This window comes from Typopeltis vanoorti, chromosome 7 (genome assembly GCF_054136105.1).
Source record: "Typopeltis vanoorti isolate ZY-2024b chromosome 7, IOZ_Tvanoo_1.0, whole genome shotgun sequence".
NCBI lineage: Eukaryota > Metazoa > Arthropoda > Arachnida > Uropygi > Thelyphonidae > Typopeltis > Typopeltis vanoorti.
In genome coordinates, this window is record NC_143555.1 from 143,832,302 (window position 1) to 143,843,598 (window position 11,297).

General features: G+C 36.2%; 1 non-coding gene across 1 annotated transcript; it reads right to left on the reverse strand.

Annotated features, from left to right (window-relative positions):
* Positions 1–10,387: 10,387 nt before the first annotated feature.
* LOC150105149 (U6 spliceosomal RNA) lies at positions 10,388–10,493 on the reverse strand. The gene has a single exon (XR_016548637.1). It is a non-coding gene; the product is annotated as a U6 spliceosomal RNA (small nuclear RNA).
* Between the last annotated feature and the right edge of the window lie 804 nt (positions 10,494–11,297).

Consider the following 11,297-nt stretch of genomic DNA (forward strand, 5'->3'; position numbering starts at 1 on the left):
GAATGAATTGGTTCCGTTCATCAGGATTTGCATAGAATGTGTCGTCAAAAAAACATTCCATTTCGTGCACAGATATTCCAACAGGACGAAGCAACCTGTTGCACATCACGTGATTCTAGAGCCTATTTATCAGAACACTTCGGCCGGAGACTCATTTCGATGTTCACAGAATTCCCGTGCCTTTCAAATTCTCCAGATCTCGCATCGCTTGATGCTTTCATTTGGGGTATTTTGAACGAATGGGCGAAAAATAGCTCTCGACCAGTGGCTGCTCTTGGCTTGAAATCGTGGGAATACTGCAACTTTCGAAATATACATACACACTGTAAGTACAGTATATACGTGTTTGGATAAAATATCAAAATTATGGTAAAAATTAAACATGAAAAAATATTGTTTATTATCGATAAAATTATACAGTTGAGTATAATTCAAAATTACTTAAAAATAAAATCCATTATCATAACCCCAATAATGTTCTAAAATAAAAAACTGTAACAAATGTTATGTCTTTAATTGTAATGTCCAAATATTTAAAAAGACGGAGTAAACACGATAAGCACTACGAACACTACTACTGGCGCAAACTGCACATAAACAACAGTGGAACTGCGTGACGGACAGTGCCGCATTACGCTAATATCTCGTATCTCAGTATGACGTGCATATGCTTGCGCGCGGAGCAATATGGCACTGTGGTAAACACAGTGCTGCTAGCGTCCTTCGTCCTCCTAAGTGCTACAAGATGGATTTTTATTATTTTTTATACGAAATAAGAGAATTGTATAGGATTGTTGATGATAAAATTAAATATTACAAGCAAATATAAATAAATTAATAAATATATTTATATATCGAGAAAAATTGGGGGTGCTGCAGTTCCGCAGTGCCTATGTATGAGACGTCCCTGCTCTCGACCCTACCCATCTGAACAGCAATCTCACTTACAGCCTACCCGATTGTGATAGCGCTGTAATCCAGTTTTGGCGTACTCATAATATCATTCACACGCACAGTACTTCACGCAGGTGAAGTACTATGTGTGTGTGTGTGTGTGTGTGTGCGCGCGCGCGCTCGGACTCAATTTCTAACACAACTATTACTTTGTTCTAAACTCTGTGTTTATCTAAAGTATAATATATTTTTAAGATGTTGTTTTCTCTATGGTACTTTATTCACCTGACGAAGTAGTGAATAGGAAGAATATATACATATACATATATATTATACCCATTTATTATGTTATAAAAATACCCAATATATTACTATCATACCCAAGTTAAAAAACTTTCTATATATATGTTAAAGATACCAAGAAATTTTATATACTTGGTTTTAATCCTTTTCCCAAGTAAGCAAAACAAAGTTTGGTGCGTGAAATATATTAATGTCTGAGCTGCTTGTATATAGAGACTAATGACTTCATATCACTTGCCTCAGTATGTATCCCATAATGCAAAGCACACCTCCTTTCGGGAGTGTATAATGAAATGCATAATAGGAAGGGCCACACCCAGACCAGGAAGAGAATTAAAACCAATTACAGGTAACCCTCGTATAACGCGGATGTTAGGTTCCATAGAAATGCCACGTTATATAAATCGCTTTATGCGAGACTCAGATCACAGGATATTGAGAGAGTGAGCCGGAAAAGCATCGAGTGATGAGTGGATGGACGCATGCACCAGCTTTCAATGAACAGTGATCTTGCTGTATCGTCTGGGATTAAGAATAGTGAACAGGTGCAGACAGTGTTTTATTCAGGAAGGATATCAAGGATTTCCAAAAGAGCAAAGAAACATACAGGTCAACTGATCGGACCAACCGGAACAACGACGGACCTCCCTGATCAAGGACTAAAGTGTAATGAAAGAGCCTACCAAGATAAGGCTTAATTATTTTAGTTTAAGCGCTATAAAAATCGGATAATAAACATTGGTTTTGTCATGTAATCACCTGATTACTACAAAACAGTAGAGTAATTCTATCTTTGGAAACTTTGAATCCAGCATCTGACCTTTCATTTTTCGAAATATAGATACGTTTTGTCATTATTTTCCAATATAACCCGGATTCATCAGCATTGAACACCTGATCTGCATTATAAATATTTATAAACTTGAGAGTTTTTTGTTTAATAAGATTTCCATCCAAAGGAATTTTCTTTTGAGTACAATCTTCTATCCAAATCATTAGAGATTTCTGCATTTTACTCATTAGAATATTGCGTACACGAGCAACGAGCTTTGCACTCACCGTTAATCCAGCAATAAACACTTTCCGGGATTTCATGTTCATTGCGTTTGATTGTTTGAATTGTTGATTCGTTTAAATTTAAAGTCCTTACAACAACAACTTTTTTACATAAAAAAAGCATTACATATTAATTATGTATGTAACTCACCAGAAAATAAAGTGCTCAGCATGAGATAACACACTTATGATTTTTAATACGCTTTCCTGGCAGAAAACGAAGACAATTTTCAACAAGAAACACTTTACACGGTAAACAATTGACGTACATGCGTGCTGAAGGGTATTTCCCAAATTCGCTACTTATAACTACATCCGCGATACGGGCAGACACAAATTTAAAGAAGATAAAATTTGATTTTTAAGTCGCACGGTGAAAAAAATATATGAAAAGATAAAGGGTTATACAATTTGTAGACCGCGTTGTATAAGTACCGCGTTACGAGGGTAACCTGTATATAAAATTTCTTGGTATCTTTAACATATATATATATATATATAATTTGTGAGTTCAACAAATCTTCTTCATCGGCCTGTAGAGTAAGAAAGGCTGAGAGTCAGCAGATAGTAGGAGAGGAAATAAAGATAGAGTGCATAGTGGTAGAGTAGGTAAAAGAGGCCTCAGTTGACCTGTTTTAGCTGTTTGCCCCCCCAGGGGCGTTTCTAAAACGGTCGTTGATTTTTCACTTTACAAAAAAAGGAAAAATCCTAAAAAGGAAACATGGAAAATAACAAAAACATGAAGTACAGAGAAATAAAACTATAGAAAGAACTGGAAACCAAAAAAAAAAAGAAAGGTGGGGGGAAAAGGGTCTGGCCTAAGTGATGCAGCTCTCAAGAAGCTGCACCGCCTCGCTGTAGGCCTTCGCTGCTCAGGTTCTCAGGCCCTCCCCCACCTGTTGGAACTAGAGAACTATTGCTGTGGACGCGAAACCATGGGATGGTTATTGTGACTGTCGCTTTTTGTGGGCAGTCATTATTCTTTTAGCCACCTCACTTCCCTTGGCCATGTCTAATTTGGAGAGAGCTATGAAGAACGCCGATGCCTCCTCCTCGTCTATGTCCATGGCTAGCTGTACTTGCTCAGGGGTGATTTGGCTGATGTCTTCAACAAATAAGTCACCCCATGTTGCACTAACTACGTTTGGACCATATTTCCCAGTGAGGAGGAGCTCAGGTTCCCCTATTCTCACTATTGCATCTTGAAATTTTTCCGCCACCCCAGGGAAACCTTTAACTAGATGCTCTAGAGTCTCCCCTGCTTTTGCATGAGGAGTCTTCAATTCTTCTGTTTCTGCTGGTTTTATTATTTTCATCTCTTTTTTCCTCTGGACTCAGAGGTCTTTTGAAGGGGGCGCTGCTTGCCTCCATGTTTTCTGTTTTATTTACTTTTCCTTCTGCAGTGATTTCATCATGTGACACAGCTTGTTTATTGGCTGTTTCTCGCTTCTTCTCTTTCTTGGGTGTGCAGGTTATGGTTTCTGTGGCAGCTGCCTTTTCTTCTATAGCCGTTATTTTGCCGTATGCCTCGTTTATAGTTGGAAAGTCCGTGTTTCCCGACTCTTGTTCTGTAGTAGCTGTAGGCTTCTCTACTGAGGTGACTGTGACTGGCATAATAGCACCTCCCATCCTTTCTGCATGCGTTCTTGATGGGCAGGTGTTAACTTTGTGGTCCTTGGAACCACATTTGAGGAAGGCTATGAGACATTTGTCTAGTGAATGACTTGTCGTTAGGCAGTTTTTACATGTCAGTTTTGGGCAGTTCACTCCTAGACGGTCGAAGGATCCACATCGGAAGCATTGCTTCTTAACGCCAGGGTAGTTTACCATTACCCTAGCGGATCCGATGCTGACGAAGTTTGGAACCGCTGTTTTCATCTCGAGCGAGATGTTTACTTCCCCCGACTTCCATTGGGGGTTGTCTGCATCGTTTAAGATTTGTATGTTTCGAACAACACCCCATTTCCCAAACACTTCGTGGATTACTTTTTCATCACATTGTATATATTCCAAGGGGAATCTGGGGATTTTGAGCAGTTTGATAATGCTCCCCACTATGAACGGAAAAATTTCCTTTCCGTTATATTGAAAGCCTTTGAGCAACTTGTTCCTAGTCTCGGCGCTCCTAACTACAACTTGGTATCTGCCACTACCGAAAGGAGTGAATCCAAATATCTGGTCCGCACCGACGCAGTCAATCAGGGCTTTAGTCAAAAGTCGGGGTCTCAGATCAGCGTCAGTCTCGATGCCAAGAGTCCGCGTGCGCGGCAAAACATTGGCCATAGCTGTGGAGGGGGGGGGGGGGGTTAGCTATTCCCACCACCAAGTGTTTATTATTGCCCCGGTCAGGGGTTTAGTAAGATCTGTAAATCTCCGTGAAATATATCGTGAGGCCCGATGGGACTCGTACCGATATCAACGGTTATGAACAGATGCTAAGTTTGTTTGTTTCACGAAGAACACGCGAACTCGCTAACCATACTACAGAAATGATCCTGTGAAGTATGATCTTCTAAGAAAATGAAATATATTCAAATATATGAATAGAAAATGAGTAAATGCTAGTCTGGTCAGCTAAGTGGTTAGTATACTCACTCTCCAACTATACTTTAACCTATAACCTATTACCAACAGGCTGCAGATTCAAATCTTGTCATGGGCATGAAACATTTGTGAATATCTCAGTGGGAGAAGAAGTATTAGATAATAACAATGAAGACAAAGAAAATATTATTAGAAATTTATCACAAATGGCATTTCTGTAATGTTGTAGACGGTAATGTTAGCCCATTGCCCAGTCTGGCGAGAGACCAGAACACTTTTTACGGCTATCATCATGTATGTGACTACCGGCTATTTTTTTAATGCTCTTTTGCTCAAAGAATCTAATGGCAAAAAAAAAAAAAAAAAAAGAAACAAAAACGGGGGTCTATTATTCATAACGCCTCATTGAGAATATTACTGTTGATGGGACACGCCAACATTATGGAGCATACGATGCTTCGTGAACCACTGGAAACTGTATCTAATGGGGCAATGACAGTCTTGTGAATTTTTACTCACTTTTTTTTTTTTCCCTGTACTTTAAAGATTTAGTTAAACCGATTTAAAAAAAAAGAGAAAAGAATGCAACTTCCGCTAAATGGCCTTGTAACCTTATAAAAGCTTTTAAAGTGAATTGGATGAGAATGCCGATTTGGTAGTAATCAGAGTGGTATTGTTTTTTTTTCTAAAAAAAATGTTTAGTTGAGTAAAACATTAATGAAAATTGTTTTGTTAAACAATTTATTGCTTAGAAAAACAATTTTAAGTGATGTTTTGGTTAGCAAAACTTTTAGGTTTTGTTTAACAAAATTTTAATTTTTTTGTGCAACAAAATTTTAGTTTTTTTGTTCAACAAAATTTTAGCGTTTTCATGTTTAGAAAAACCACAATTTTGTTAAAAAATTATGTCGAACAAAAAAAGGTTAAAATTTTGTTAAACAGAAACTAATTTTGTTGAACAAAAAAAAAATTAAATTTAAACAAAAACTAAATTTTTTGCTAACCAAAATATCACTTAAAATTGTGTTAATTTTAAGCAAATAAATTGCTTAAAATTATCTTGGCATCTCATTTTCATCACTTGCACATAGAAACCCAAACATGGGCGTCTGCAGAAAATTTTCCAGGGGAGGGCAAAGCAAAATTTTCCAGGGGACGGGGACAAAGCTTGGAGACAAACAATTAATATATATACAATTACGTTGCTCGCAATGGCACCAATAACCTACTGACATGGACCAAAATGATATGAGCCATCGAAGCTGATCGTGAGCTCGTATAGTTTATAGTTCCACTCTTCTAGAAGACTTTGAGCATATAATTATTAGAATTTGTTAATAATTTTGATTTAGAACGTAAGAATAGAGTTATTTAAAGGATATCATAAAGATGTTTTAATCCCCCCCCGTCCAAAAAAAAAACAAAAACAAAAAACATCTCGCAATAGTCAATAAACGCCATTGTTAATTGTTACACGTAACGCGATGAACTCTGGTTTGTTTCTCCGGTCTGGGTACCAACAAATACTGTATATGTAATATGCTTAACTTTTAAGTCGATTACAGAGTCTGTTTTTTAAAATATGTTGTTTGTTTCTTATCGAAAAGAAGATGAAAAAAAAAAATTTTTTTTTTATCAAAAAATTATCAAGAGTTGTTTGGACAGTTTTAGTTTTTTTCTTATCTACATAATGACTCTCTAGACCTCGGCAAACAAGCAATAAAACATAAAGAAAAAACACATCAAATATAATACATGATGGTACAAATTAAGTGAATATTGAATCCAACATTATTTCATAGCCGAATATAGAAACTATAAGAGTTTCGTGCCGAATATATAGAAACTATAAAAGTTTTGGAGGATGCACGCATAAGCAACTTTATGGGCAACTCGTAGTAAAGGTGGAGTAAGCTCCAGATCAGTTTCCTTAGTATTTTCCATAATGTAAAACACATCTCCTAGATGTCATGTATGACAAAAATAAGCCTTTGGCTCTCTATATCAGTAGTACATGATGGTTTATTTATTTTCAGTAATACATGATGGTTTATTTATTTTCAGTTACAATGTATTAATTATTGAACAAGAATAAAAGAAAACAACTAAACTATAGTATGCTGACATTGGAGGTCGCGTATGTCTCTCAGATACAATTTACGGACAAATATCACAAACCTTTACATAAGATGTGTTAAGCCAAACAGATCAGCTGCCAGCTCCTCAGGGTTAAAGGCGCATTAATCAAAACTCTTGCCGCGTATATCAACGGATTGCCGCAATTAATTTTGCCGCGTCAATCAAATCTCGCGTTAAGCAAGGGATACCTATATATATAAAAAAAGTATAATTCATGTTAATTCTATATATAATGTAAGTAATATATAGTAGTCCTTCCTCATTCGCGGGGGTACGTTCCAAGATACTCTATTACATGAAATCACGGATAGTACGGAACCTGGTTAGCCTAGTGGCTATGCGCTTCGCAACCATGCTTGGGGAAGGAGTGTCCTAGGTTCGATTCTCGTCGGTCGTGGACGTGAGGAGCTGAAGGATCTTCCTCAGGCCATAGGATACTCCGGGGCATAAGGCTGACCACCTTATCCTGTAAACGGAGTGAGGTCCGATGATCAATGGACCCTCGACACCGCAAGGTAAATGAGGGTATAAGGAAGATGAGATGAGATGAGATATATTTACTGAATAATGGCCCCTCTTTGAGGCCATTATTCAGTAAAATAAGGGTGATTGAACACAAGAACTGCAATTCTGCGACAGTCGATCTGATAACCGAGAACTACTCAGCACGGCGCGCAATTCCTGATTTCATCAAGGCTGCACGTAGTGTGTAGCTTTCTCCACCTTTTCAGCGAGTTGCCATGGTGTTGGACTACCTCTGGTTCAGCAGAATTGTCTATTACTTAAAGAAAGAGCCATACGGCTTCATTTCGGAGATATAAAATCACCTCGGAAAAGTGGATATTAGATCCGACATTATTTCAAAGCCGAAAGTTTGTAGAAACTATAAAGGCTTTGTAAGTTGACCTGAGAACTTACATTCAGCTTTGAAATATTTGAAATTCGATGTGTGTAGAGATCTTCAAGAAGAATTTTGCCGCTGTAGATTGCAGGAAGAAGTAGATGTAAGCAGGGCTGGTCCGAAAGTATCTGATGCCCCTAGGCAAAGAAAATTTAGGCGCTCCTATACATTGTCTATACATTGTAGCAAAATCTGACGCTCCTAGGCGATTGCCCCTAGGTTCGCCTAATGATAAATTCGGCCCTGGATATAAGGGATGTTTGTATCTATGCAATTGGACGGTTCTTACAAACCATGGTGCTTCTAGGATCATGCGCAAAAACACTTGTTTTGCACTCTCTGTAGCTTGAGGTTGTTTCAGTTGCATGTGTGGCTCCAGACTGGAGATGCGTGTAATTATGGGGCGGATCGTCAGCTGGTAGAAGAGTACTTTGATTCTGGTATTTAGCATGCTGTTCCTGTTTATTAAAGGGTAGAGCTGTGCGAGTCCCTACATGCCTTAGCGCGTGAGGCTTTGATGTGTGGGTTGAAGGTTAATATTTTGTCCCGTATTACCCCGAGATATTTTGTTTCTGTTGACAGGGAGTTTTGCTGTTGAACAGGTAATGGTTCCCCGTGGGAGATGTCAATCTTCAAGAAATGCGCATCGCAATACTTTTTTTGGCGATTAACTTGTAATCTCCTTTTCGAGAACCATTGTTCTAGTTTTAATAGATTTTCTTGCAGTTTTTTGGTGACAGATGTGACTGTAGAGATCTGGCTAGTAATGCTGTGTCATCCGCATAGAGCGCTAAGATGGATGACATTGGGTTGTGCAGGATGTCCGCCATATATATCGAGAATATGATCGGTGCCAGTAGGGACCCATGGGTCCTAAATTCTTCTTTTTTTTGTGGTGGTGCTGGGCAGTAGATGGCGTTTTTTTTTTTTTTTTTGAGTGTAGATGATGATGGCGTTTTTCTATGTTGCTGGATCAAGTATCGGAGGCTAGGTGTTGTAGAGTGCATCCCTCGATGAGTAGGACTCTTCGGAGGTATCACATAGCGATTACTATAATAATAATAATAACAATTTATTATTATTATTATTATTATTATTATTATTATTATTATTATTATTATTGCGCTTTATGATATCTATAAACATTTGTCTAATTTTTGTATGTTGGTTTTACAATCGGATCATTTGTGTGAAAACCTGATCAAATTACTGTATATAACCAAATAAATTTGGCCTTTGCAGCCGCGTGTAATTATTTACATACAAATACTGGTTGAAATTGCTTACAGCTGAATTTTTGATTATTTCATATTTGATTTGTTCGCTGTTTCAGCGATGTTTATCTAAGAGTTACGTAACAGATTTACGGTATTCAATTCGGGTTATTGAAAAAGTAGTATTTTTGTAAATATCCAATGAAAAGTTATAGGTATTTATAAAATGTCAACCTCCTTGGGCTGAAGGAGGTTGACATTTTATAAATCGAAAATGACATTTTATAAAACCTTGAAAATCGTCATAAAATATCTAAATTATCTATTGTAGATATATAATATTCTTTTTTTTTCTTTCTAATTTTGACAATAAAAATGGTCCGATTCAAACTGAAATGGACATGATACGATAAATTTTAAGAGCTTCTAAATATCAAATTTTATTGAATTCTATTCAATGGTTGCGTAACGAATTAGCTGAATCTTCAGTGAAATGCAAGTCCACAAATATTATTTTACGGTCTAAGACGAGTCAGGAACTTATTGACGTACAATCGTAGGCGAAACAGCACATAAAGTAAACGTTCCTGATTCGTCGTAGACCCTGCAAATGGCAGATTTCTATTCGCTGAGTAGGAATCCCAAAAAGTAAAATTTTGACCACACTTTAAATTTGAAATAGAAAATTTTAAACAGAAAATAAATTTTCAGGTTTATTTTTAATAAAATATTTTTACTAAAAATAATAAATAAATAAATAAAAATAGATTAATTGTATACGAATGTTGAAGACTTCGAAACAACAAATTAATCTTGTTCATGTCGAGCGACAGTCATTGCTGAAGACGTCTGAATAGTATCCATGTCGAGTTTAAGAAACAGTATGAAATGAAGTGGAGGAAGCTTTAGAAGGGCTGTCCTAGTCAAGGCATAACTTTTTCTTAACACCAGTACTTAATGCGAAAAAAAAAAAAAAAAAAAACATTCTCAGTGCGAACTTTTCCTCCATGCATTGCAAAATCATTCTGCTTATCATTTTCGGCTGCTATTTAATTTTCTGTTTAAGTATCCTTAGCATAATTATCAACTAAATAAGGACTAGGCAACAACAAAGAGCTTATCATTTACCCTTCCCTGGAGCAATATATTGAATGACGTCACTAGCGAATTTCATGACTAAGAGTAATTACAATGTTTGTTGAAGGAAAATCTTATAATCATTAAATAAGATATGAATGTAATTGTTGTAAATGTAAATATACCATTCCAATGATATTTCTAACTACATTATCAAAAACAAATTTTTTGTTATTCAAAATAAAAAATAATAATACCAAAAAATGTGGAACGCTTCACGATTTTGCGTGTCATCCTTGCGCAGGGGCCATGCTAATCTTCTCTGTATCGTTCCAATTTTAGTATATGTACTGCAATTTTAGTATATGTACTGCCGAAGCAAGTACACTAAAACTTTAGTGCAAGTTCTATTTAAAGTAACCGATTCCAAATAAAATCAGAAAATGGTGTCTCCTTTGTTGTGTTAAAATATTAAGGTACTTTTAATATCACTTAAGAATAATACAAAATTTGAAAATAAAATATTACTTTACAATAAATTTTAGATAAATAATTTATTTTAATTTAATATGTTTTATTTCTGCTATTTTATAGGAGATATACAAATAAAAAGACTAAAAATTGAAAAATACTAAGAAAAACAAATAAAAATAATCTACAGCATAAATGCCGAGTGATATGAACTGGGGTGTAGCTAGATTATTTTATGTCAGTTCAGTTGATTAGGTGAGAACGAATTCACTCAATATTCACACTTGCAATAATAAGATTGTTATTTTTTAAACTGAATTTGCTCTCTTTGAGGGTTTTCTTCACAAATTTTTCTGCGAATTCATTGGAAGCTTAAATGATTATCTTAAAGTCTGAACCTCTTTCCAATAAGGGACCTTTTATCTGTCATTGAAACTGAAAATCACATAAAATAGTCATATGTCCACTGTCAACATTTTTTAATGTGGCTATCTCTTCTGAAATGTTATCCAGAAGATGTCATCATCATGTCTGATCGACAGACGTCGCTGCGATCTGTGACTGTGTGGAAAGTAATGTGACGAATTCTTGCTCCTTATATTTGCGTTAAAGAAAAGCCAAGTATAAAAACACTATCAGAAAAATGCCCACTTTCAAGTTCGATTTACTTTTTAAATATTTGCTTCACAGAAAAGTAT